The 27,946-nt window shown below is 38.0% G+C and overlaps 1 pseudogene; it reads left to right on the top strand.

Moving 5' to 3' along the window:
• The first annotated feature begins 225 nt into the window (after positions 1–225).
• Positions 226–27,946, top strand: LOC138442849 (olfactory receptor 5D13-like; annotated as a pseudogene).

Genomic DNA, 27,946 nt, shown 5'->3' on the forward strand with positions numbered 1-27,946 from the left:
TGCGGCAGACTATTATGCTACAGAAACTGTGATAGCAGTTTAAGTCTCTAAGTTGGTGGCAATTTGTTGTACAGCATGGAAAACTAATATCCAAAAAGGTTGCTAACTCTGGATGACTAGAGTGTAGATATCGGCTTCAAAGTTACTCCAGTGTACAGAAGTGTCAGCGATGGGGGTAAGATGCATTGTGGAACTCAAACCTATCTCAGTGAAAGAATAGCCACGATGACTTGTGGGATTTTGGATCAAGATTACGCGGTGTACAATAATTCTGTGCCTGGTGGGAAACAGCCTCTGGTGTGTTATGGCTTCGTGGTAGAGTCTGGCAAGTTGTTAGTCAGGTTTTCAGGAGCTAGGGACAGCATTTGTTGTTGTTTAGTCACTAAGTTATGTCCAAATCTTTTGCAACTGCATGGATGGCAGCCCACCAGGCTCCTCTGTCCAGTGTATTTCCCAGGCAGAATACTGGAGGGGGTAGCCATTTCTTTCTCCGGGGTTTCTCCCTGACCCCAGGGATAGAAACTACATCTCCTGCATTGCAGGCAACTTGTTTTTTACTGCTGAGCCACCAGGCAAGTCACTGGATCTACCTGTGTGATATTTCAGTGTAGTGAAACCAGTGGATTGATTGACACTCAGGTTTTAGAGATTTAAACATGTTTCCAAGACGCATTTGCCATTTTTAAGAGATTATATTATTTAATTGTATTAATATAAGCAGTATGAAAAGGCAAAATGATAGGATACTGAAAGAGGCACTCCCCACGTCTGTAGGTGCCCCATATGCTACTGGAGATCAGTGGAGAAATAACTCCAGAAAGAATGAAGGGATGGAGCCAAAGCAAAAACAATACCCAGTTGTGGATATGACTGGTGATAGAAGCAAGGTCTGATGTGGTAAAGAGCAATATTGCATAGGAATCTGGAATGTTAGGCCCATGAGTCAAGGCAAACTGGAAGTGGTCAAACAGGAGATGGCAAGAGTGAACGTAGACATTCTAGGAATCAGCAAACTAAAATGGACTGGAATGGGTGAATTTAACTCAGATGACCATTATATCTACTACTGTGGGCAGGAATCCCTTAGAAGAAATGGACTAGCCGTCATGGTCAACAAAAGAGTCTGAAATGCAGTACTTGGATGCAATCTCTAAAACGACAGAATGATCTCTGTTCGTCTCCAATGCAAACCATTCAATATCACAGTAATCCAACTCTATGACTCAAACAGTAACACTAAGGAAGCTAAAGTTGAACTGTTCTATGAAGATCTACAACACCTTTTAGAACTAACACCCCCCCCCAAAAAAAAAAATATGCCCTTTTCATTATAGGGCACTGGAATGCAAAAGTAGGAAATCAAGGGGCTGATGCATGGGGATGAACCAGAGAGATGCTATGGGGTGGGAGGTGGGAGCGGGGTTCAGGATTGGGAACTCATGTACACCCGTGGCTGATTCATGCCAATGTATGGCAAAACCAATACAGTATTGTATAGCAAAATTAAGTAAAAATAAAAATTTAAAAAAAAATAATAAAAAGAAGAAACTCCTGGAGTAACAGGCAAATTTGGCCTTGGAATATGGAATGAAGCAGGACAAAGGCTAATGGAGTTTTGCCAATAGAATGCACTGGTCATAGCAAACACCTTCTTCCAACAACACAAGAGAAGACTACACATGGAGATCACCAGATGGTCAACACCATATCATCAGATTGCTTATATTATTTGTAGCCAAAGATGGAGAAGCTCTATACAGTTAGCAAAAACAAGATCGGGAGCTGACTGTGGCTCAGATCATGAACTCCTTGTTGCCAAATTCAGATTAAATTGAAGAAAGTAGGGAAAACCACTAAACCATTAAGGTATGACCTAAATCAAATCCCTTATGATTATACAGGGGAAGTGAGAAATAGATTTAGGGGCCTATATCTGATAGATAGAGTGCCTGATGAACTATGGAATGAGGTTTGTGATATTGTACAGGAGACAGGGATCAAGACCATCTCCATGGAAAAGAAATGCAAAAAAAGCAAAATGGCTGTCTGAGGAGGCCTTACAAATAGCTGTGGAAAGAAGAGAAGTGAAAAGCAAAGGAGAAAAGGAAAGATATAAGCATCTGAATACAGAGTTCCAAAGAATAGCAAGAAGAGATAAGAAAGCCTTTCTCAGCAATCAATGCAAAGAAATAGAGGAAAACAACAGAATGGGAAAGACTAGAGATCTCTTCAAGAAAATTAGAGATACCAAGGGAAAATTTGATGCAAAATGACCTCGATAAAGGAGAGAAATGGTATGGACCTAACAGAAGCAGAAGATATCGAGAAGAGGTGGCAAGAATACACAGAACAGTACAAAAAAGATCTTCATGACCAAGATAATCACGATGGTGTGATCACTCACTTAGAGCCAGACATCCTGGAATGAGAAGTCAAGTGGACCTTAGAAAGCAGCACTATGAACAAAGATAGCGGAGGTGATGGAATTCCAGTTGAGCTATTTCAAATCCTGAAAGATGATGCTCTGAAAGTGCTGCACTCAATATGCCAGCAAATTTGGAAACCTCGGCAGTGGCCACAGGACTGGAAAAGGTCAGTTTTCATTCGAATCCCAAAGAAAGGCAATTCCAAAGAATTCTCAAACTACTGCACAGTTGCACTCATCTCACATGCTAGTAAAGTAATGCCCAAAATTCTCCAAGCCAGGCTCCAGCAATACGTGAACCGTGAACTTCCAGATGTGCAAGCTGGTTTTAGAAAAGGCAGAGGAACCAGAGATCAAATTGCCAACATCTGCTAGATCATCAAAAAAGCAAGAGAATTCCAGAAAAACATATATTTCTGCTTTATTGACTATGCCAAAGCCTTTGACTGTGTGGATCACAATAAACTGTGGAAAATTCTGAGAGAGATGGGAATACCAGACCACCTGACCTGCCTCTTGAGAGGAAGCAACAGTTAGAAGTGGACATGGAACAAAACACTGGTTCCAAATAGGAAAAGTAATATGTCAAGGCTGTATATTGTCACCCTTCTTATTTAAAATCTATGCAGATACATATTAAACATCATGAGAAACGCTGGGCTGGATGAAACACAAGCTGAAATCACGATTCCCGGGAGAAATATCAATAACCTCATATATGCATATGACACCGCCCTTATAGAGGAAAGTGAAGAAGAACTAAAAAGCCTCTTGATGAAAGTGAAAGAGAAGAGTGAAAAAGTTGGCTTAAAGCTCAACATTCAGAAAACTAACATCATGGCATCTCGTCCCATCACTTCATAGCAAATAAATGGGGAAACAGTCGCAGACTTTATTTTGGGGGGCTCCAAAATCACTGCAGATGGTGACTCCTTGGAAGGAAAATTATGACCAATCTAGATAGCATATTCAAAAGCAGAGACATTACTTTGCCAACAAAGGTCTGTCTAGTTAAGGCTATGGTTTCTGCAGTGGTCATGTATGGATGTGAGAGTTGCACTGTGAAGAAAGCTGAATGCCGAAGAATTGATGTTTTTGAACTGTGGCGTTGGAGAAGACTGTTGAGAGTCCCTTGGACTGCAAGGAGATCCAATTGGTCCATTATAAAGGAAATCAGCCCTTGTTGTTCTTTGGAAGGAATGATGCTAAAGCTGAAACTCCAGTACTTTGACCACCTCATTGGAAGAGTTGACTCATTGGAAAAGACTCTGATGCTCGGAGGGATTGGGGGCAGGAGGAGAAGGAGACGACAGAGGATGAGATGGCTGGATGGTGTCACCGACTCATGACTCATGAGTTTGAGTGAACTCTGGAAGTTGGGGATGGACAGGGAGACCTGGTGTGCTGCAGTTCATGGGGTTGCAAAGAGTCGGACACGACTGAGCAACTCGACTGAACTGAAGCTTGGAGGTATGTATAGCTCATATTTAGAAGGAAACACAATTTAGTTTCAGTAAAGAACATCACTGTTTCTGCAGAGAATACTATTCATTTAAGTTAGGCAATAAAACCAGAGACCAATTTGTGTTGTTCATGCATCTCAAAACACATGGCACTTCATACACAGAATGGGACAGAAAAATCATAAAGTAAATATATATAATAGCAGTTATTAATATCTCTGTATGAATAACTTATTTATCTTTAATTTGAGGTTTTATTTTAGTCACCATGTTATTTTTCTATATTTTTTTTTTAAGAAATCCATGAAATATTGTATTGAGGCTCTATCTCCAGTCATTTAGAGGAAATTACATTCTTGCAAATTGCCACATAGAAAAACATTCAAGTTACTTTCTGGATGTCGGATATAAAAAGTAATAGCTCAAAAAATACTCTCTGGGATCTAAATCCCCAAGGTCATGGAAGCATAAATAAGCCTTACATTTTGTTTATAGGCATTAGATTCAGCTTCCAAATCTCTCTCTCTTTCTCTCTCTCTCTCTGTCTCTTCGTTTCTCCTAGTTTTTCTGGATATTAAAAAAGAATTATATTCCAGTCCCATTACATTTTTTGTGGGCTCCTGCTACATTGACCAACTCCTTAATATTTTGCATGATATTTGAATTCAGAGTGGGAACTCGCCTGGAGATATTTAAGAGTAGAAACAGGATCTTCAGGTGAGTTGGTTTCAGGTGGGATGGTCTATCGTGTTTCTTTTCTCTCCTTTGGGGAACTCAGATCCTGAAACCTCTGAAGCAGTGGACACTCTCTGTCAGTTTTTGTGTGGTGATGTCTCCCGAGTCCATTTTCCTAAAGGCTGAACTTTGATCTCTTTCCCCTTCACTGGGGTATTATCTTGATTTTTGCTCTGAGGATATCCACACTGTGCTTAGCAGAATAGTCACAATGAAATTTTTAAAAATATTATAATGCCCGAGAATTCCTCAACACCTCAAAATTGAGTCAAAAAAGGTAAGAATCATATGTATATAATAATAATGAACACCATAATATATGATTTCATTTTTCTGACTAATTTCCACAGGTATGTCAAGGGTGTAGGAAATATGGTTGAAGTGAAAGGGAAAATCGTCCTTATGATAGCAATTTTCATGAAATGCTTGGTATATTATTCAATTGCTGTATCAGTATGTAAGAAAAGAGGAAATTACAGGCATTATAATCTGAGAATACTGGCGCTCAAAGAAGGTTGAAAATTGAAGAATATAGCTAGGATAAGGCTTTAGGTAAAGCTGAGCAGAGAAATTTAGACTTGATAAATTAGTTAATAGGGAGAAATTAGAGTTTTTAAGAGTCAGAAACTGTCATAAAAGAGTAATCGAGAAAAGAAGAAATTCATTTTCTCACAATGCAGGGTAGCAGCACTACAGGCAAGTTGGCTGAGCCTAGGTGACCATGAGATTAAAATTAGATGATTAGCAAGAGTCAGATAATTATGATAACATGAAGGGGAAATGGAGTCAATTTATTGAAGGATAGTGATTGATGAATTAACATGAACAGGGCCAAGAGGAAATTCAAGAAAAAAAAATTAGTTGAGCTATTCTTCAACATTACAAATTGTTTCTTCATTTTTATTGCTGCCAACTTTGGACCTTGACCTGTTCCTTAAATTGTTTAAAATAATATGTGTTTAAAAATAATAACAGTTATTCAGAGTGTTAAGAATTAAAAGGGATGAGGGTGGGAAAACGTATACATTTTGAACTCCATAACTGTCAGACTTTGGGCTAATTATATTAACGTCATTTTCTAACTTAATACTTATACACTTATAAAATATATATTCAGTTCAGTTCAGTCGCTCAGTCGTGTCCGACTCTTTGTGACCCCATGAATCGCAGCACGCCAGGCCTCCCTCTCCATCACCAACTCCAGGAGTTCACTCAGATTCACGTTCATCGAGTCAGTGATGCCATCCAGCCATCTCATCCTCTGTCGCCCCCTTCTCCTCCTGCCCCCAATCCCTCTCAGCATCAAAGTCTTTTACAGTGAGTCAACTCTTCTCATGAGGTGGCAAAAGTATTGGAGTTTCAGCTTTATCATGTCACTATTACTGATAAAGAAGTTGAGGCTCATAAAATCTGAGTGATTCACCAAAGATCATACAGTAAATGACAAAGCTTGAAACTGAATTTAAATCTATGTTTCCAACTCCTCCTTTCATTGTGCCAGTCTGTCACTAACTCTTTTCCCCTTCCCACCCATTCCCTTTTCTGCATATAGGAAATACATTTTTTGACTGTCAAAAGTACCATAAAGATATTCAAGAAATAATCAATTATTTCTCCCTTCACATGGTCAGACAAAACTAAAATTGCATCTGTGTTTATGACAGTCTAACTGATAGTCTTTATTAATCTGAATATTTCAGATGTGTGCTTATTATTGGTTAGCTTATTTTAAAATCTTTGCTAAATAAATATGCTTCTGTTGTTGTAAACTGCTTACCAGTACAAGATGCTATTGTTTTCCCAAAATAATCTATACAAATAATTGTATGACTCAAAGCAAGATTATCACCTGTAGTTTTAGTCAAACTCAATAGCCCTGTCACCAGAAGTTTTGAAGGTGGTAATGTAACCACTCGTATTTATCACTGTATTTTCTGATTTTCTTGAGAAACAGCATAGAATGTGGAAGAGCTGAGCAAAATATATTTTAAGTTACTCTGTAATTCAGATATTCTATAAGCATCTAATGCTATAATATTCCTAAAAAATTATTATATTAAAAATATTGATAGCAAATTAGAGATATTGATCAAATAATTTAAAAGACTATATCGAGAGCGTTAATGGCAATATGTGAGACAAACGATAAACAGTCAAACAGGAAAGAAAACAGTAGTGAGGGCACTACAAATTATAATATGGCATCATTACTTTACCAGGTCAACGCATTGAACACAAAGCCAACAATTTCAGCATCAAACTGGAATCATTGGAAAACTTGAAGATAGAGCTTTATTTCTTTCAATGTCCATTTATGTTTTCCAAAATATGAAAATTCTTGCAGTGACCCATGACCTCTGCCTTTTTGATGATCTTCAGTTTGAACATAATGATAGAAGTACTACTGCCTCTAAAAATATTACTCCTCCTGCTTTTGAAAATAAACTTGAGTGCTATGATTTCATTTATTGTTATGTTACTCCCATTAAACAACACTGACCTTCAGAATGATAGAACTGTGAAAAACATGTTTTTCTATGACACTATAGAAAATATTTCTCTCTGACTCTAAATTAAATTCAATTTATGTCACTCATGGTCACTTCAAACCTATCTCATCACCAGCAGGCTGTGTTAATTCAAACAAGTTTCTTAACTCATATATACTACCATTTCCTTTTGTAAAATATGAGACTGGTTGTTTTGAAATTCATAAGTCTTATTTAGTGGTCAAAACAAACTTACCAATATTTTAGCACAATATCTGCCACACAACAAATGTGATATCCATGGACTGTCATCATTATCACTGTTACCATTTTATTATCACTATTTCAGATTTTCTCCAACAATAAATATGTGGTTTGCTGAAGGAAATCAGAGTGCTGGAACCATGTTCACCCTCTTGGACTTCTCAGAATATCCTGACCTCCAGGTTCCCTTGTTTCTGGTTTTCCTCACCATCTATGCCGTCACCGTAGTGGGGAACATGGGCATGATCACCATCATCAGGATCAGGCCCAAACTCCACACCCCCATGTACATTTTTTGCAGTCACTTGTCCTTTGTTGATTTCTGCTTTCCACCACAGTTACACCCAAACTCTTGGATAACTTGGTGTGGAAGATAGAACCATCTTTTCACAGGATGCATCATGCAATTCTTCTCAGCTTGTATGTTTGCAGTGGCAGAGACATTCCTGTTGGCAGTGATGGCCTATGACCAATGTGTGGCCATTTGTAAGCCACTACTCTATACAGTGGTCATGTCCCCAGAGCTCTGTGCATTGTCAGTGGCTGGTCCCTGCACGTGGGCTGTAGTCTCCTCCCTGACATTCACCTGTCCTATCCAGACATTATCCTTCTGTGGGTCTAACATCATAAATAATTTCCTGTATGAGCTCTCTGTCATTGTTTCAATCTTCTGCTCTGATCCCTTCATCAGCCAAGAGCTATTTTGCCATTGCCATATTCAATGAGGTGAGCAGCCCGACAATTATCCTCACTACTTATTTTTCTATTTTTGTCACTATCATAAAAACGTCCTCTGCTGGGATTCGCCAAAAAGCCTTCTCTACTTGTGCCTCCCATCTGACCGCCATCACCAGGTTCCATGGGACTGTTCTGTTTCTTTGTCGTGTAGCCAGCTCCAAAAACTCTTGGCTCATGGACAAAGTAGGTTATATATTTTATACAGTGGTGAGTCCTTAGAAAGCATCACTAGGAACAAAGCTAGGAGAGGTGATGGAATTCCAGTTGAGCTGTTTCAAATCCTGAAAGATAATGCTGTGAAAATGCTGCCCTCAATATGCCAGCAAATTTGGGAAACTCAGCAGTGGCCACAGGACTGGAAAGGTCAGTTTTCATTCCAATTCCAAAGAAAGGCAATGCCAAAGAGTGCTCAAACTACCACACAATTGCACTCATCTCACATGCTAGTAAAATAATGCTCAAAATTCTCCAAACCAGGCTTCAGCAGTATGTGAACCGTGAACTCCCTGATGTTCAAGCTGGTTTTAGAAAAGGCAGAGGAACCGGAGATCAAATTGCCAATATCTGCTGGATCATGGAAAAAGCAAGAGAGTTCCAGAAAAAAAAAATCTATTTCTGCTTTATTGACTATGCCAAAGCCTTTGACTGTGTGGATCACAATAAAATGTGGAAAATTCTGAGATAGATGGGAATACCAGATCACCTGACATACCCCTTGAGAAATCTGTATGCAGGCCAAGAAGCAACAGTTAGAACTGGACATGGAACAACAGACTGCTTGCAAATAGGAAATGGAGTATGTCAAGGCTATATATTGTCACCCTGCTTATTTAACTTATATACAGAATACATCATGAGAAACGCTGGACTGGAAGAAACACAAGCTGGAATCAAGATTACTGGAAGAAATATCAATAACCTCAGATATGCAGATGACACCTCCCTTATGGCAGAAAGTGAAGAGGAACTAAAAGGCTTCTTGATGAAAGTGAAGGAGGAGAGTGAAAAAGTTGGCTTAAAGCTCAACATTGAGAAAATGAAGGTCATGGTATCCGGTCCCATCATTTCATGGGAAATAGATGGGGAAATAGTGGAAACGGTGTCAGAGTTTATTTTGGGGGGCTCCAGAATCACTGCAGATGGTGCCTGCAGCAATGAAATTAAAAGACGCTTACTCCTTGGAAGGAAAGTTATGACCAAACTAGATAGCGCATTCAAAAGCAGAGACATTACTTTGCCAACTAAGGTCCATCTAGTCAAGGCTATGGTTTTCCTAGTGGTCATGTATGGATGTGAGAGTTGGACTGTGAAGAAGGCTGAGGGCTGAAGAATTGATGCTTTTGAAATGTGGTGTTGGAGAAGACTCTTGAGAGTCCCTTGGACTGCAAGGAGATCCAACCAGTCCATTCTGAAGGAGATCAGCCCTGGGATTTCTTTGGAAGGAATGATGCTAAAGCTGAAACTCCAGTACTTTGGCCATCTCATGTGAAATGTTGACTCATTGGAAAAGACTCTGATGCTGGGAGGGATTGGGGGCAGGAGGAGAAGGGGACAACAGAGGATGAGATGGCTGGATGGCGTCACTGACTCGATGGACGTGAGCCTGAGTGAATTCCGGGAGTTGGTGATGGACAGGGAAGTCTGGCGTGCTGCGATTCATGGGATTCAGAGTCGGACACGACTGACCAACTGAACTGAACTGAACTGAGTCCCATGCTGACCCCTGTGATCTATAGCCTCAGGAACAAAGTTGTGAAAGAGAGCATCAGGAAATTAATCACTTAATACAATTTGGTTGAATATGTGTATGTCCAAAAAAATTTTTGATCTGTTACATAGTGTTGATTAAATATTCTTATAGAGATGATGACTCAAATTATGTAGTCAACTCTCTAGATCATAAATTTAGAGTCATAAGTTGCCTATTTGATCTTTTAGTTTCCATTCAGTTCAATGTCAAATAAAATAGCTGTATAACGTGTAAAATGATGTGTGTTGTGGGTATGTGAAAAGTGAAACTGTGAGTTGTTCAGTCATGTCCGACTATTTGCCACCCCACAGACTATAGCCTGCCAGGATCCTCTCTCCATGGAATTCTCAAGGAAAGAATAATGGAGTGGGTAGCCATTGCCTTCTCCAGGAGATCTTCCTGACCCAGGGTTTGAATCTGGGTTTTCTGCATTTCAAGGAGATTCTTTACCTTCTGAGCCACCATGGAAGTGCTGTGGATGAATAATGTCCCCCAAATATCCATGTCACCAAGACCTCAGAATGTCACCTTATTTGAAAATAAGATCTTTGCAGATGTAATTAAGGTAACAGTTAAGATGAGCTTAAAGTGAACCCAAAATCTAATGAGTGTCCTTGTAAGATACAGAAAAAGATATACAGAGACACACAGGGAAGGAGGGTGTGTGAATTCTGCTTCTCTCTCTTTCCTCCTAAACCACACACAATTCTCAAAAAAAAAAAAAAAAAACTCATTTTTAGTATTGTTGGTACATAACTGCTTCCTGGATGTTTGTAAACCTACACTTTATACAACTATTGTTCCCCAGAAGCTGTTTCCATCCTTTTGGCTGATGCTACAGCTGAGCGTAGACTATTTCTTACACTCATCCTTTCAGTTGTACTCCCTACTGTGAATCCATCATAGTTAACATATTTGATATGAATAATCTGCTGCCTTTTTAGATCTTGTTTTACTTTAGCCAATTCAATGAACTAAGAAAGTTCATAGTCATCATTTCCTAGCTTTCCCTTCTGTCACTATTTTAAAGATACTTTCTACCTGTGGACATCACAGAGTCCTGTCTACCTGTGCCTTCCACACATCATCATCCTTTCTCTATATATTATGTGCATGCTGTGTGCTAAGTCACTCCACTCGTGTCTAACTCTTTGAGACCCTGGACTGTAGCCTCCAGGCTCCTCTGCCCATGGGATTCTAATGCAAGAATATTGGAGCGGGTCACCATGCCCTCCTCCAGGGGATCTTCTGGATGCAGGGATTGAACCCCAGTCGCTTATTCTCCTGCAGGTACCTTATCACTAGCGCCACCTGGGAAGCCCCTCTATAGTATGCTCAGTTCCAAATTCTCATAAATAATTGTTCAAGTAGAGTCTCTTTTATACCACACTAATCCTCACACTGAACTCACTGACATACAGTATACATACTGATATACTCACTGACATAATACTTGAAATACAAAAACATGAAACACCTTGTAAAGAAGTTAATAGACACCAAAATATTTTAGTGCTCAATCCAGCATTAATAAATATATTTCAATTAAATCATGTATGTGCATATTCAACTATCACCTTCCAAGAAAGTTTTTTTGAAAGCCTAACATAATGAGATAATCACTCCTTATTCCCTTAACTTGATTTATATTTTTTCCTAGAAATTGATGATATGTTTAATACATGCAACAATTTATTTGTCTCTTATTTCCTTCTCCTTGTATACACTCCAAGAGAGCAGAAATTTCTGGTATTATTATTGTATATTATATCTTTAATGCCTAAAAAATTACCTAGAAAGATGTTTGGCCTTCAGTGAATACTTGTCAGATGACTAAAAGATTAAAAAAAATGAAAATTTCTGACTAAATAATAGTAATAATAATAATGATTTATAATAATAATAATAATTCATAATAATTAGTACTGTGTTCACCTAGGTAAGGGAGCTTCCCTGGTGGCTCAGATGGTAAAGAATACTCCTGCAGTGCAGAAGACCCATGTTCGATCCCCAGATTGAGAAGTTCCCCTGGATAAGGAATTGGCAACCCACTCCAGTATGCTTGTCTGGAGAATCCCCTGGACAGAGTAACCTGGCTATAGTCCATGAGGTCACAAAGAGATGGATACTACTGAGTGATTAACACTTCACCTAGGTGATGTCTCTTTAACGAATATAGTTGTCACATGAAATTTAAAAAGGTAAAACAATGTAAATAATACACTCAAAGATAAAAACATAACCATACTTATGTAAATGCTTCTATTGCTGAGTACGGTACCCTGAAATATATTTCTTTATCTAATTTTAAGTATTTAGTTGTAGTTGCATTTTCTATAAACATTTGACTCTTGCAGTTTTCAGAACCACAGAAATGACACTTTCATTATCAAAAGTGTCTCATAATTAGACCTTGAATGTAGTTTATTAAAACTGGTCATGTTCAATTTAGGGATTTTGCCCTTTATAAGGTAATACAGATTTCAGAAAATCTGAAGAGTTTATTCAGTAATGTAGTTAATACTGTAGATATATTAGTTCATTTGAATTACTTGGATCCAGAAATTCAAACTTGTAGGGTTCTAGATATAATTGATAAATCATATCTTTGATTAGGTTGATTCTGGTCCACCACAATTGGAGAAATTTGTTTATAACTTGAATTAAAAGCCAGAATGATACTGGATCATTCCACATATTTCTGGCTAAACTAGTTTGGGACACCTACCAAGTGATAATTGTGCTTATTGGAAAGCTTGAAATAATGACACTCATATTCCTATTCCTGAAGTATAGCACCTCAAAATTATTCAGGTTCCAGAAAAATTATATGATTCACAAGAAAATGTGTCTCAAATATGTAAAAAACCCTGTAGAAAGTCTGTAAAAATCTCTCTATAAGCAATTATACTTACTTGTTATGCTAATGTTCTTATAAAAGTTGGTCTCTCTTAAGGCAATGAACAAATTATGAATTCAGTGTAGGTAAGTATTAAAAATAAAAATAAACGTACCATGTTAGAATTAAAATATGTTATATTGAAGCACATGGAAACATTAAAAAGAAGCCTCAGAATGAGAGAAAAAACATAAATATATTTAAAAAGCTGAAGATCAATATCTACAATAAGTATCTAGTAAATATAAATATTACAATATCGATGACAAAATACTTAGGAAAATACAGTAAAGAAGTTATAAAACTGAGAAAATATGTGGAATAAATCATCTTCAGTTTTTCCTTGTGTATCCAACAGGTATTTTTTTTCTGTGTATGTCATCACATGAAAAATCATGGCAAATCACTGCTCTGGAGAAACTCAAATGTACGTGCACAAAAAGATATGAAAAAACATTCAGCTGCATATAGATTGCAATAACAAAAAATGAAAATAGCCTTAACGGAAATTTTTTAAAAATGATATAGTCACACAATTAAATACTGTACAAGTTAAAACTATTGCATTAGATAAGTATACCAGTTAGCATAAATATCATTCAATCTCATCTATAATCAAAAGTACAGTGAATACTATATATCTTGATTATAAATATTCACATAGGTACTACAAGATAAACAATATCATGGGAGTGAAAATAATCAAATTATAGATTAAGTTACTCACCAAGGAATAAGAAGGGAATGAACTGCTATCCTAAAGGAGATAGGTCCTGGGTGTGCATTGGAAGGACTGATGTTGTGGTTGAAACTCCATTACTTTGGTCACCTCAAGCAAAGAGCTGACTCATTGGAAAAGACCCTGATGCTGGGAGGGATTGAGGGCAGGAGGAGAAGGGGACAACAGAGGATGAGATGGTTGGATGGCATCACCTACTCAATAGACATAACTTTGGGTAAACTTCAGGAGCTGATGATAGACAGGGAGGCCTGGTGTGCCATGGGTCATGGGATTGAAAGAGTCGGACACAACTGAGGCACCGAACTGAATAGAACTGAACTGCCAGGAAGTTATGAAAGGATCTTTGATCTGTGATGTAGTGTTCTAAAAAAAAAAAAAAAATAAGCAATTTTTTTTTTTTAATCGAGCTCTCAGTGCTTCAATGGCAAAGAAAAGTCACAATGGAAAGTCTCAGTGTTCTTTATTTCTTCCCCAAGGGAGATCATTAAAAGTACCAAAATATCTTTTTCTAGGAAGCAATTACTTTTTGATGTTCAGGGAGTTTGGAGTTGATAAAACAACGTGTCTTCATATTTAGTTTTCTTGTTTATAACCAGTGTGACAAAAATCTCTGTTGTAAATCTAAAACCATTTAAACATTTCACATGTAGAAGATTTAGAAGAGCTGTGAATGGTAAATGGTTCTTATCAAATGATATATTAGTATAGAAAAAAAGCAGGCTCTAGAAAACTTAAAAAATGAAACTGCTCATTTAGTACTCTGAAATATTTAACTCATGGAAAAAACTAAAATTTTAGCCAAAAGGCAGAGTCACCTTGATTTACAACATAATCATAATGAAATTTTTTTCCAGAAGAGAAGCAGCTTATTTCCAAAGAAAATATACACATAGCCAAAAATACATGAAGACATGTTCAACATCACTGATAATTAGGGAAATACAAATTAAACCCCAAATGAAATATCACTAATACCTTTTGGAGAAGGAATTGGCAACCCACTCCAGTGTTCTTGCCTGAAGAATCCCAGGGATGGAGGAGCCTGGTGGGCTGCCGTCTATGGAGTTGCATAGAGTCCGACACGACTGAAGCGACTCAGCAGCAGCAACACCTTTTTCAGAATGCTTATTATCCAAACATTAAACAGAAAGACAAAAAAAAAGAGGGAGAGGAGAGAAAATTTGCTAATAGTGAAGAGAAAACAGAATTTGGTGCACTGTTGGTGACTGTATGGAAAATGGTGCATAATAATGAACATACAACTACCGTATGATTTGGTAATCTCACTTTTGAGTACATGTCCAAAAGAAATGAAATCAATTTATCTTGAAGAGATATCTGCCCCCCTACATTCATTGCAGCATTATTTGCAATAGTCAAGACATGGAAGCCATACAAGTATCATAAGTGTCCATTGACAAATGAAAGGATTAAGAATTTTATGAGTATGTATAATAATATATAATATTATTCAGGTATAGAAAAGAAGGAGATCCTACCATTTTCAGCAACATGGATGAATCTTGAGGGCAATATGCTAAATAAACTAACACAAAGAAAGACAAATGCCATGTCATCTCACTTATATATGGAATCAGAAAATATGATCTCATAGAAACAGAGTTTAATGGTGGTTTGCAAGGGTTAGGGAGTGAGGGAAGCAGGGAGATACTGGTCTAAGGGTGCAACTTCCAGTTATAAGACAATAAGTTCGCCAGTCCAGGTTCGATGCACGAGACAGGGTGCTCAGGGCTGGTGCACTGGGATGACCCTGAAGGATGAAGGGAGGTGGGAGGGAGGTTCAGGATGGGGAACGTGTGTGCATCCATGGCTGATTCATGTCAATGTATGGCAAAAACCACCACAATATTGTAAAGTAACTAGCTTCCAATTAAAATAAATAAATTAAAAATAAATAAATAGATAAATAAGCTTTTCAGAAAAAAAAGAAGACAATAAGTTCTGAAGACCCAATGTACAACATGGTGACTGTAGTTAAAAAATACTCTAGTGTATACTTGAAAGTTTCTAAAAAGTTGATCTTAATGGTCTCACCACACACACATTAGTAACTATGTGAGATGACAGATATGCTAACTAACTTTATTGTAATGTTTCCCAATACATGTGTATATCAAATCATCCCATTGTACACATTAAAATTGTATAGTGTTATAAGTTAATAAAGCTAGGAAATAGTATGCCTCAATAAAAGTGGGAAAGAGAAGAAAGCAGCAAATTTCATCTCTTTATTAAATGGAGAAGATGATACAAACAGAAGACAAATTTTTCAAATAAGTGCAGATACAGTAGAGGACTATAACAGCAACAAAGTCCTGAGGGGCGGGGGTGGTTATTTCCTCATAACAAGTATAATTCTTCAATACTTTGTGTATCTTGGTGGAAGAAGAAGATAGATAAATACACGCATGACAGTGTAAGCATATAAATACACAAATACATTCATGTGCCTACACACAAATACATACACACTTACAAAGTCTTCTCAGGACAAAATTAGAGAATTACTGTGAGAGACTGAATAATAGCTCCCAAAGTCACTCAGGCTCTAAACTCTGGAATCTGTGAGTGACCGTCTATTATAAGGGGACTTTACAGCTGTGATAAGTACTTTGAGATAGGAAGATCATCTGAGTACAAAATATAAGGGTCTTTACAAGAAGAAGATGGGGGAGATTTGTTACGGAGGAGATGAAAATGTGACAATGCACCAGAGACTGGAGTGAGCCTGCTGTAAGTCAAGGAATGCCAGCAGCCACCAGAAGCAGGAAAAAGAGAAGGATGAATGGTTCCTGGAATCTCCAGAAGGAAAGAGCTGTGCCCATTCCCTGTCTCAAGCCCCATAAGACTCATTTTGGACTTCTTGCTACCAAGATAATAATTATGAATTGTTATAGGCCACCAAGTTTGTGGCAAATTTTTAAAAGTAACAATAGGAAACTAATAAAGCGATCTTTCTAAATATTTAACCTTTTAAGATGCATGATCAGAGGCTAAAAAATATGACCACAACTTAATATGTTGATTAATCTCTTAGCCAAAGATATGTGGCAAGAATATCACAAGAAAATCATAAATCCAGGACATTAGTATTTTCAAAGCATCTCTATATTACTTAGACTGACCTCTCTCTAGGAAAATCATGAGAAAAAGGAGTCATGGTATGGATGCCTCTGGAGCTTGTTTTAATCCTATAAGAGTAATGTTATAGGTTATAGTTATACTATACTAGAGGAGAGCAATATAGTTATTCTGGATGCAATTACACTAGAGGAGAATAAATTATGCTGTTTCAGAAAAATTGACAGAGACAAACCTAAATTCTTCTCTCATTTGTCAATCAAAACTGACGAAATTTTGTTGAAATATAAGATAAAGGCCTATTTGAATATCATTCAAAAGTCACCTAGACAACTTTTCACAAACTGATTTACAAATAAAGTGGTACAGTTTCACAGAACTGGCAAATTGTTGTGTGAGCTATATGGAAGATGCCATGTGTTTATTTTATACAAACAGATGAGGGAAGAGGTCAACAGTGAGTTCAGCCACAAAAAGAGGCCAGGATAGTGTCCTTGTCTGATTTCAGTTGGATGGAAATCAAATATTAATGACTCCATCATCAGTTCAGTTCATTCACTCAGGAATGTCCGACTCTGTGATCCCATGGATTACAGCATGTCAGCCTTCCCTGTACATCATAGGGGGTCCCATTACACACAGGGTCAGTTAAGTTCAGTTGCTCAGTCGTGTCCAACTCCTTGCAACCTCATTAGCTGCATCATGCCAGGCCTCCCTGTCCATCAGCAACTCCCGGAGTCCACCCAAACCCATGTCCATTGAGTCGGTGATACCATCCAGACATCTCATCCTCTGCTGTCCCCTTTTCCTCCTGCCCTCAATCTTTCCCAGCATCAGAGTCTTTTCAAATGAGTCTGCTCTCTGCATCATGTGGCCAGAGTATCGGAGTTTCAGCTTCAAAATGAGTTCTACCAATGAACACCCAGAACTGATCTCCTTTAGGAAGAACTGGTTGGATCTCCTTGCAGTCCAAGGGACTCTCAGGAGTCTTCTCCAACGCCACAGTTCAAAAGCATCAATTTGTCTGTGCTCAGCTTTCTTTATAGTCCAACTCTCATACGTGATCTCATATGTGATCACTGGAAAAACTATAGCCTTGACTAGAAGGACCTTTGTTTACAAATTGATGTCCCTAGTTTTTAATATGCTGTCTAAGTTGGTCATAACTTTCCTTCCAAGGAGTAAGCGTCTTTTCATTTCATGGCTGCAATCACCATCTGTGGTGATTTTGAAACCCAGAAAAATAAAGACAGCCACTTTTCCCACTGTTTCCCATCTATTTGCCATGAAGTGATGGGACCAGATGCCATGATCTTAGTTTTCTGAATGTAGAGCTTTAAGCCAACTTTTTCACTCTCCTCTTTCATTTTCATCAATAGGCTCTTTAGTTCTTCACTTTCTGCTCTAAGGGTGGTGTCATCTGCATATCTGAGGTTAATGATATTTCTCCTGGCAATCTTGATTTCAGCTTGTGCTTCTTCCAGCCCAGCGTTTCTCATGATGTACTCTGCATGTAAGTTAAATAAGCAGGGTGACAATATACAGCCTTGACATACTCCTTTTCCTATTTGGAACCAGTCTGTTGTTCCATGTCCAGTTCTAACTGCACTTCCTGACCTGCATACAGGTTTCTCAAGAGGCAGGTCAGGTGGTCTGGTCTTCCCATCTCCTTCAGAATTTTCTGCAGTTCATTGTGATCCACACAGTCAAAGGCTTTGGCATAGTCAATACAGCAGAAATAGATGTTTTCCTGGAACTTTCTTGCTTTTTTGATGATCCAGCACATGTTGGCAATTTGATCTCTGGTTCCTCTGCCTTTTCTAAATCCAGCTTGAACATCTGGAAGTGCATGGTTCACATACTGCTGATGTAGCTGACTGTGAATTGACTTGTGTCCTGTTCATTATAATTCAAACATGAAATATACATCTGATAAAATGCTTTCTATGAAAATATTTGCAACACTGTGTATATCATGTGTGAAAAAAGTTGGAAAATGTTAAACCAAATTGCAAAGAAAATTATGTATATAAACTTCCAATTTTAGACATCATTTTATGTGTGTGTATATACACACGCACACACACACACACACATATATGACTTTTTTCCATTAGCTTCAATTTCATGTCATTATTCCAGGGGCATTTTAATTACATGGAAACAAATCCCAGCAGCCAATTTCAAGCCACAATTTTTTGTGTAATTCCAAAAAATTTCTAGTCATTAAAAATGGTATGAGGCGTGCCATTTGCCTTAATGATCTGATGTGATGCTTCTGAGGAAAATGTTGCTAGTGGTCCTCCAGGGTTTGAGTCCCTAGAGCTACAGATTCAGATGTAAGAGGCTTGGTCTCCCTGTTATACTCAGGCCACAGAGAAACAGAATGGTGGAGACCTGCTTCTCTGTTGCAGGTAAGTTTTTAAAGTTGTTTGTGACACAGTAAAAACATTATTTTCTTATAATGGTAACTGAGGTCTTCTTTTCACTTTTCTTTTTATGTCCAGTTAAGCTCAGTTTAGTCACTCAGTCATGTCCGACTCTTTGCGCCCCATGAATCGCAGCACGCCAGGCCTCCCTGTCCATCACCAACTCAAGGAGTTCACTCAGACTTACATCCATCGAGTCAGTGATGCCATCCAGCCATCTCATCCTCTGTTGTCCCCTTCTCCTCCTGACCACAATCCCTCCCAGCATCAGAGTCTCTTCGCATGAGGTGGCCAAAGTACTGGAGTTTCAGCTTCAGCATCATTTTCTCAAAAGAAATCCCAGGGCTGTTCTCCTTCAGAATGGACTGGTTGGATCTCCTTGCAGTCCAAGTGACTCTCAACAGTCTTCTCCAACACCACAGTTCAAAAGCATCAATTCTTCAGTGCTCAGCTTTCTTCACAGTCCAAATCTCACATCCATACAAAACCACTGGAAAAACCATAGCATTGACTAGACGGACCTTAGTTGGCAAAGTAATGTCTCTGCTTTTGAATATGCTATCTAGGTTGGTCATAAATTTTCTTCCAAGGAGTAAGCGTCTTTTAATTTCATGACTGCAATAACCATCTGCAGTGATTTTGGAGCCCCCCAAAATAAAGTATGTCACTGTTTCCACTGTTTCCCCATCTATTTGCCATGAAGTGATGGGACCAGATGCCATAATTTAGTTTTATGAATGTTGAGCTTTAAGCTAACTTTTTCACTCCTCTTTCACTTTCGTCAAGAGTCTCTTTAGTTCTTCTTCACTTTCTACCATGATGGTGGTATCTTCTGCATATCTGAGGTTATTGATATTTCTCCCAACAATCTTGATTCCAGCTTGTGCTTCTTCCAGCCCAGTGTTTTTCATGATGTGCTTTGCATATAAGTTAAATAAGCAAGGTGACAATATACAGCCTTTCCCTATTTGGAGCCAGTTTGTTGTTTCTTGCCCAGTTCTAACTGTTGCTTCCTGACCTACATACACATTTCTCAAGAGTCAGATCAGGTAGTCTTGTATTCTCATCTCTTTCAAAATTTTCCACAGTTTATTGTGATCCACACAGTCAAAGGATTTGACATATTCCATAAAGCAGAGATAGATATTTTTCTGGAACTCTTGCTTTTTCGATGATCCAGTCGATTTTAGTAATTAGATCTCTGATTCCTCTGCCTGTGTTAAAACCAGCTTGAACATCTGGAAGTTCATGGTTCATGTACTGCTGAAGCCTGGGTTGGAGAATTTTTATCATTACTTTACTAGTGAGTAAGATGAGTGCAATTGTGCAGTAGTTTGAATATTATTTGGCATTGCCTTTTTTTGAGATTGGAATGAAAACTGACCTTTTCCAGTCCTGTGGCCACTGCTGAGTTTTCCAAATTTGCTGAAATATTAAGTGCAGCACTTGGACAGCATCATGTTTTAGGATTTGAAATAGCTCAACTGGAATTCCATCCTCTCCACTAGCTTTGTTCATAGTGATGCTTTCTAAGGCCCACTTGACTTCACATTCCAGGATTTCTGGCTCTATTTCAAATAACCTGGCATCTTATGTTTCTTCTTATGAACTGGGTTTTTCTAATGACTTAGAAAATGTCTAATGACTGGGTTTTTCTTCTGTCTAATGACTTAGACAGAATATTGTGTGCCATATCTTAATTATCTTTTATCTCTTTTTCCAGGATAAATTAAGATGTAGCAAAAGTTTCTGAATTAAATACAAAATTCTTTTTTTTCTCTTTGTTTAACTTCATGGATTTTTTCTCACATATCTAGAACTTGCATTCATGTCATTAACAATCATGCATTAATAATAATGTCAGAAAGGCTAAAATTTTAACATATGTCCTCATGTTTCAATCATGGAGTGATTGAAATCCAGCAGACTTTCAATCCCCAATAATATATATTTTACTTATTTATTTAATGCATTGAGAAGGTATGGCTCTTTGATTGTCCCTTACCCTTGTATTCACTGAATCACATAACACAATCTCAGCTTCTAACTTTGGTTCCTACTTGACTAGACATTTCACTCTGCCCAAGCACTTTTCTTTTCTCAGTCAAATGATGACGTATCTTCCACACAGTTTTCTTGACGAAGTTACTCCTGACTCTCAACCAAGACAAAACCCAGGAAAGACACACAGAGACTATGTTAAATATTGTCTTAACTATCAAGATCCCTTCTTCTAATGTTCCAGCTCTTAGAACAGTGAAAAAAAAAATTAATAAAGAGAAACCTCAATTAAATTGTATTGGTAGATCAGTAGCAGGGACATTTTACACCTTGTGACAACACAGCCCAAAATACAAAAGAAAAGACTTTCCTTTCCTGACAGAGGCTCAGCCAAAGAAAAGCCATGACCTCTTTATTTGTTATAACCTGCCTTTTTCTCTGTATAAATAATTTCTCCTTCACACTTGTTTTTCGAGGACTTACACAGGCTCATGTATTTTTCTTGCCAGGGTTTCAGACCCCACATTGTGATTCTCTGTTAATAGTGAATAAACTTATTTTTGCTGGGGAAATATCTCACAGTCTCTTTATTTCATATGAAGATAATAACTTTCTTTCTCTTCTGGATACATTGGAATATGATGAGAAAATATTCTGCCCATTCCGTTGTAAATTAGATTTGACAAAACATTCATAGTAACATTTGATCTGGTTTAATGTAATTTTTTTCCAAAAGCATTTGGATTTCTTTAAAGTATACATGTATAGAATGTATATGCATGCTGTGTGTATCTTTGTGTGCATGTAATGATTGTGTCTGTGTATATATGGTGTGGGGGGCTTTAGAGTATTGGAGTTGGATGGGAAATTATCATCCCATCACAGAAATGCTATGCAAATAAATAAAATTTTATTATCATTTTTTTTCCTTTTCTTGAAGTTCACAAATTGGCAAAAAATCAGACGATATTGCACAAGGCTACATACAAAATATATTAAAGTAAGATTAGCTATTTATGTTTTGCTTAGCATGTTAGTGAAAAACAGAAGATTTAAGAAATATTTACAGTTGTCAATGCGTAATTTAAGAAAATCCCTCCATTAATATGGGGCTTTCCAGGTAGCTCAGTGTTAAACAACTGGTCTGCCAAGCAGCAGGCACAGGTTGAATCCCTGGATCTAGAAGATCCCCTGAAAAAGGAAATGGCAACCATTCCAGTATTGCTTGGGAAATTTCATGGACAGAGGAGCCTGGTGGACTACACTCCATGAGGTCAAAAAGAGTCAGGCACAACCTAGCAACTGAACAACAACAATCTATATAGCTATATCTATATTTATCTGTATCTCTATCTCTATCTATATACATATGTGTGCATTCTAAGTCACTTCAGTCATGTCCAACTTTTTGTGACCCTATGGACTGTAGCCCTCCAGGCTCCTCTGGCCATGGGATTCTCCAGGCAAGAATACTGGAGTGGGTTACCATTTCCTACTTCAATATGTATATATAAATCCATAAAAATAAATTTCTTCTGTTCAGTTTCTAAGTTGGGTCCAACTCTTTGCAATTCCATCTGCTACAGCCTGCCTGACTCCCCTGTCCTTCACTATATCCAGGAGTTTCTCAATATCATATTCATTGAATTGGTGAGGCTATATAACCATCTCATCTTCTGTTACCCATATATATATATATATATATATATATATATATATATATATACAAGCATCACTTTTAAGTTATATTAAATAATAGTTTACCCACGTAACTTTGGATATAGTCCATATGATGTTCCTAGCTTAATGACTGATATGTAATAAATATTCTAGGTGTGGTTGAGAGTTTTCATCTGAGAAACTGTCAGCCCACTGAAAGGTGGTTTATGGTACATTTGCTTTCCTAAATCCTGATGTGCCCAGTTTGCTGGGATTCTTATCTCATGTGCTTCATCCACACAAGTACATGTTGTAAGAAGACTAGCCCTAGAAACTGAGGGCCCTGAACATGAAATGGCTATAAATCTCATTTTAAGTCTCAGTTCAGTTCAGTCACTCAGTCGTGTGCAACTCTTTACTACCCCATGAATCGCAGCATGCCAGGCCTCCCTGTACAACACCAACTCCCAGAGTTCACTCAAACTCATGTCCATCGACTCAGTGATGCCATCTAGCCCTCTCATCTTCTGTCATCCCCTTCTCTTCCTGCTCTCAATCCCTCCCAGCATTAGGGTCTTTTTCAATGAGTCAACTCTTCACATGAGGTGGCCAAAGTATTGGAGTTTTAGCTTCAGCATCAGTCCTTCCAATGAACACCGGGACTGATATCTTTAGAATGGACTGGTTGGATCTCCTTTCAGTCCAAAGGACTCTCAAGAGTCTTCTCCAACACCACAGTTCAAAAGCATCAATTCTTTGGTGCTCAGCCTTCTTCACAGTCCAACTCTCACACCCATACATGACCACTGGAAAAACCATAGCCTTGACGAAACTGGACTTCGTTGGCAGAGTAATGTCTCTACTTTTGAATATGCTATTTAGGTTTGTTACAACTTTCCTTCCAAGGAGTAAGCGTCTTTTAATTTTATGGCTGCAATCATCATCTGCAATGATTTTGGAGCCCAGAAAAGTAAAGTCTGACACTGTTTCCACTGTTCCCATCTATTTCCCATGAAGTGATGGGACCAAGATGCCATGATCTTCGTTTTCTGAATGTTGAGCTTTAAGACAACTTTTTCACTCTCCTCTTTCACTTTCATCAAGAGGCTCTTTAGTTCTTCCTCACTTTCTGCCATAAGGGTGGTGTCATCTGCATATCTGAAGTTATTGATATTTCTCCCAGCAATCTTGATTTCAGCTTGTGCTTCTTCCAGCCCAGAGTTTGTCATGGTGTACTCTGCATATAAGTTAAATAAGCAGGGTGACAATATACAGCCTTGACATACTGCTTTTCCTATTTGGAACCAGTCTGTTGTTCCATGTCCAGTTCTAACTGTTGCTTCCTGACCTGCATACAGGTTTCTCAAAAGGTAGGTCAGGTGTTCTGGTATTCACATCTCCTTCAGAATTTTCCACACTTTATTGTAATCCACACAGTCAAAGGCTTTGGCATAGTCAACAAAGAAGAAATAGATGTGTTTTTTTTTTTTCTTTTCTTTTCTTATTTTTTTCTGGAAATCTCTTGCTTTTGCGATGATCCAGCAGATGTTGGCAGTTTGATCTCTTGTTCCTCTGCCTTTTCTAAAACCAGCTTGAACATCTGGAATTTTATGGTTCATGTATTGCTGAAGCCTGGCTTGGAGAATTTTGAGTATTTATTAGCATGTGAGATGAGTGCAATTGTGCGGTAGTTTGAGCATTCTTTGGCATTGCCTTTCTTTGGAATTGGAATGAAAACTGACCTTTTCCAGTCGTGTGGCCACTGGTGAGTTTTCCAAATTTGCTGGCATATTGAGTGCAGCACTTTCACAGCATCATCTTTCAGGATTTGAAATAGCTCCACTGGAATTCTGTCACCTTCCCTGGCTTTGTTCGTAGTAATGCTTTCTGACTTGACATTCCAGGATGTCTGGCTCTAGGTGAGTGATCACACCATCGTGATTATCGGGGTAGTGGCACTCTTTTTTTGTACAGTTCTTCTGTGTATTCTTGCCAACTCTTCTTAATAATTATGCTTCTTTTAGGTTCATACAATTTCCGTCCTCTATCGAGCCCATCTCTGCATGAAATGTTCCCTTGGTATCTATAATTTTCCTGAAGAGATCTCTAGTCTTTTCCATTCTGTTGTTTTCCTCTATTTCTTTACACTGATTGCTGAGGAAAGCTTTCTTATCTCTCCTTGCTATTCTTTGGAACTCTGCATTCAGACGCTTATATCTTTCCCTTTCTCCTTTGATTTTCACTTCTCTTCTTTTTACAGCTATTTGTAATCCTTCCTCAGACAGCCATTTTGCTTTTTTGTGTTTGTCTTCCATGAGGATGGTCTTGATCCGTGTCTTCTATACAAAGTCACAAACCTCCATCCATAGTTCATCATGCACTCTGTCTATCAGATCTAGTCCCTTAAACCTATTTCTCACTTTCGCTGTATAATCATAAGGGTTTGATTTAGGTCATACCTGAATGGTCTAATGGTTTTCCCCACTTTCTTCAATTTAAGTCCGTATTTGGCAATAAGGAGTTCATGATCTGAGCCACAGTCAGCTCATGGTCTTGTTTATGTTGACTGTATAGAGCTTCTCCATCTTTAGCTGCAAAAATATAATCAATCTAATTTTGGTGTTGACCATCTGGTGATGCTCATGTGTAGACTTGTCTCTTGTGTTGTTGGAAGGCAGTGTTTGTTATGAACACTGTGTTCTCTTGGCAAAACTCTATTAGCTTTTGCCCTACTTCATTCTATTATCCAAGGCCAAATTTACCTGTTACTGCAGGTGTTTCTTGACTTCCTACTTTTGCATTCCAGTCCCCTGTAATGAAAAGGACATCTTTTGGGGCTGTTAGTTGTAAAAGGTCTTGTAGGTCTAAAGATACTTAATTTTCTTTGAGCTTGTTTTGTGTTTATTTGCTTATCTACTCTTTGAAACATATTATAACAAGGCCTGGGTGCTCTAAGTGTGAGCCACATTCTCATGCAACATATTGTGTCCCAAATCTCAGGTATGAGTTCATGACATTATATACCTGCATCTAAATGATGATACCTTGAAATTAGTCACTCAATTATATATTATCATAAATATCTAGAAGCAGAATTGTTGGAACATAGCATATGGAGCTTGTGCAGATATTGCCAAATTGTTTTAACACTTTTGTACAATTTTATACTACTTTCAAAAACATATGAGTTCTATTTCTCCATTGAAAATTTGTGTTTGTTTTTCTCCTTTTTCTCTACTTTCTATTAATTCATTTCAATAAAGTTTTCTGTGTGATTGATTCTATCAAGAATAAACCTTTGCGTTTTGTATTCTCTACTTAGAACTGTCAATTATGTCATTAATTTTGTAACTTAATATATCCTCATTTCCATATAGTTTTGATTTCATTGGCTTTTCTCTTCCTGAAACTCAATTCATAATACTTATAGATTTTTGACTATAAAACATACTTCTTTTTAATGATAGGATATTTTATTTACTCAGAGTTACTAGATTTTTCAAATCTAGAAGCAAGCATTAACTTTACAAATACCCATGGTCTTTATTCTGTTGCATCCTGGTTGTTGAGTTTGTTATTTAACCTCTAAAAACTATGATGTCTCATATGCATAATAGAGGTAATAACATGTGCTGTATGAGTGCTCAGTCGTGTCTGACTCTTCTTGACCCCATGTACTGTAGCCTTTTAGGCTCCTTCTCCATGGAATCTGGGAAACAGACTCACTCAGAAGGACAGTGCAGATAGTGGAGTGCAGTTTATTATACCAGCAGGCCCAGGGCCGAGTTTTCTCTTAGCCAAGGACCCCAACCAGGTTTTGTGAAAACCTTATATACCCTAAGTGTACATGCCCAAACCCATCTCCCCCAAATTCCGTGAAACTAGTCTGAACAAATGAAAAGAAAGATACAAACAGAGTTAATCTGTGATTCATATGCCTTAAGCCTAGGTAGTTAACAGTGGACAATTATCAATAGGTCTGTGGTCATATTCCATATGACCACATTCTATAAGCATAATAGAATGTATAATTTTATTCAGTAACACAGATAATTAGGGTATTCTTTTAGGCATTGGAGAGTCTAGGTATGAGCCCTGGGGCTCTTCAATTGGGCCGGGTTGTGAGGTGGGGTCTTGTTTTACAGTTGGTATGTCTTTTCCATAGATACTGGACATCCAGCCCAAAGTCCACAGTCTGGCCCAAGATGGAGTCCTGCTTTCAATATGGAGCTGTTCTGTCTGTTTCCTCCTTCACTCCATCCATGGGATTTTCCCAGGCAAGAATACTGGAGTGGATTTTCATTTCTTCCTCCAGGGCATCTTCCCATCCCAGGGTTCGAACTCCTGACTCCTGCGTCTCCTGTATTACAGTTTTTGTTTTGTTACTTTTTCTCTAATTTCAGGTAAGCATATTACAGATATTCTTCTAAAAGTCATTCATTATAGATTTTACCTGGGAAATATTCTTTATACTACTTACCTTCTCTCCAAAACTCATAAATAAATCATGATATGCTCTAAGTTTTGTGAATCATGACCCTAAATGTTTAAGTGTAAGTGACTTAAATTTCACACAATTGTTAGAGCTTTTTTGTTGAAGTATTTTTTTTAATCCAACAATTAATTAAATGTCTTAACTGCTTCTGAAATAACTATGTATAGACAGTTCAGTCAGTTCAGTCACTCAGTCATGTCTGACTCTTTGCGACCCCATGAACTGCAGCACGCCAGGCCTCCCTGTCCGTCACCAACTCTGGAGTCCACCCAAACCCAGTTCCATTGAGTCAGTGTTGCAATCCAACCATCTCATCCTCTGTCGTCCCCTTCTCCTCCTGCCCTCAATCTTTCCCAGCATCAGCGTCTTTTCAAATGCATCTGCTGTTCGCATCAGAGCATCAGCATCTTTTCAAGTGAGTCAGCTCTTCACATCAGACAGCCAAAATATTGGAGTTTCAGCTTCAGCATCAGTCCTTCCAATGAACACCCAAGACTAATCTCCTTTAGGATGGAGTCGTTGGATTTCCTTGCAGTCCAAGGGACTCTCAAGATTCTTCTCCAACATCACAGTTCAAAAGCATCAATTTTTCAGTGCTCACCTTTCTTATAGTCCAACTCTTACATCCATAGTTTTTTTTGTTTGTTTGTTTGTTTGTGTTTTGTTTATTTTGTTTTGTTTTTGGGCAGGGGGAAGCAAGCAGGAGGCACTCCAAGAAGATCTGGCAGTGTCAAGGAGGGATTGACGTGGCTTGA

The sequence above is a fragment of the Ovis canadensis genome, chromosome 6, assembly GCF_042477335.2.
Source record: "Ovis canadensis isolate MfBH-ARS-UI-01 breed Bighorn chromosome 6, ARS-UI_OviCan_v2, whole genome shotgun sequence".
NCBI lineage: Eukaryota > Metazoa > Chordata > Mammalia > Artiodactyla > Bovidae > Ovis > Ovis canadensis.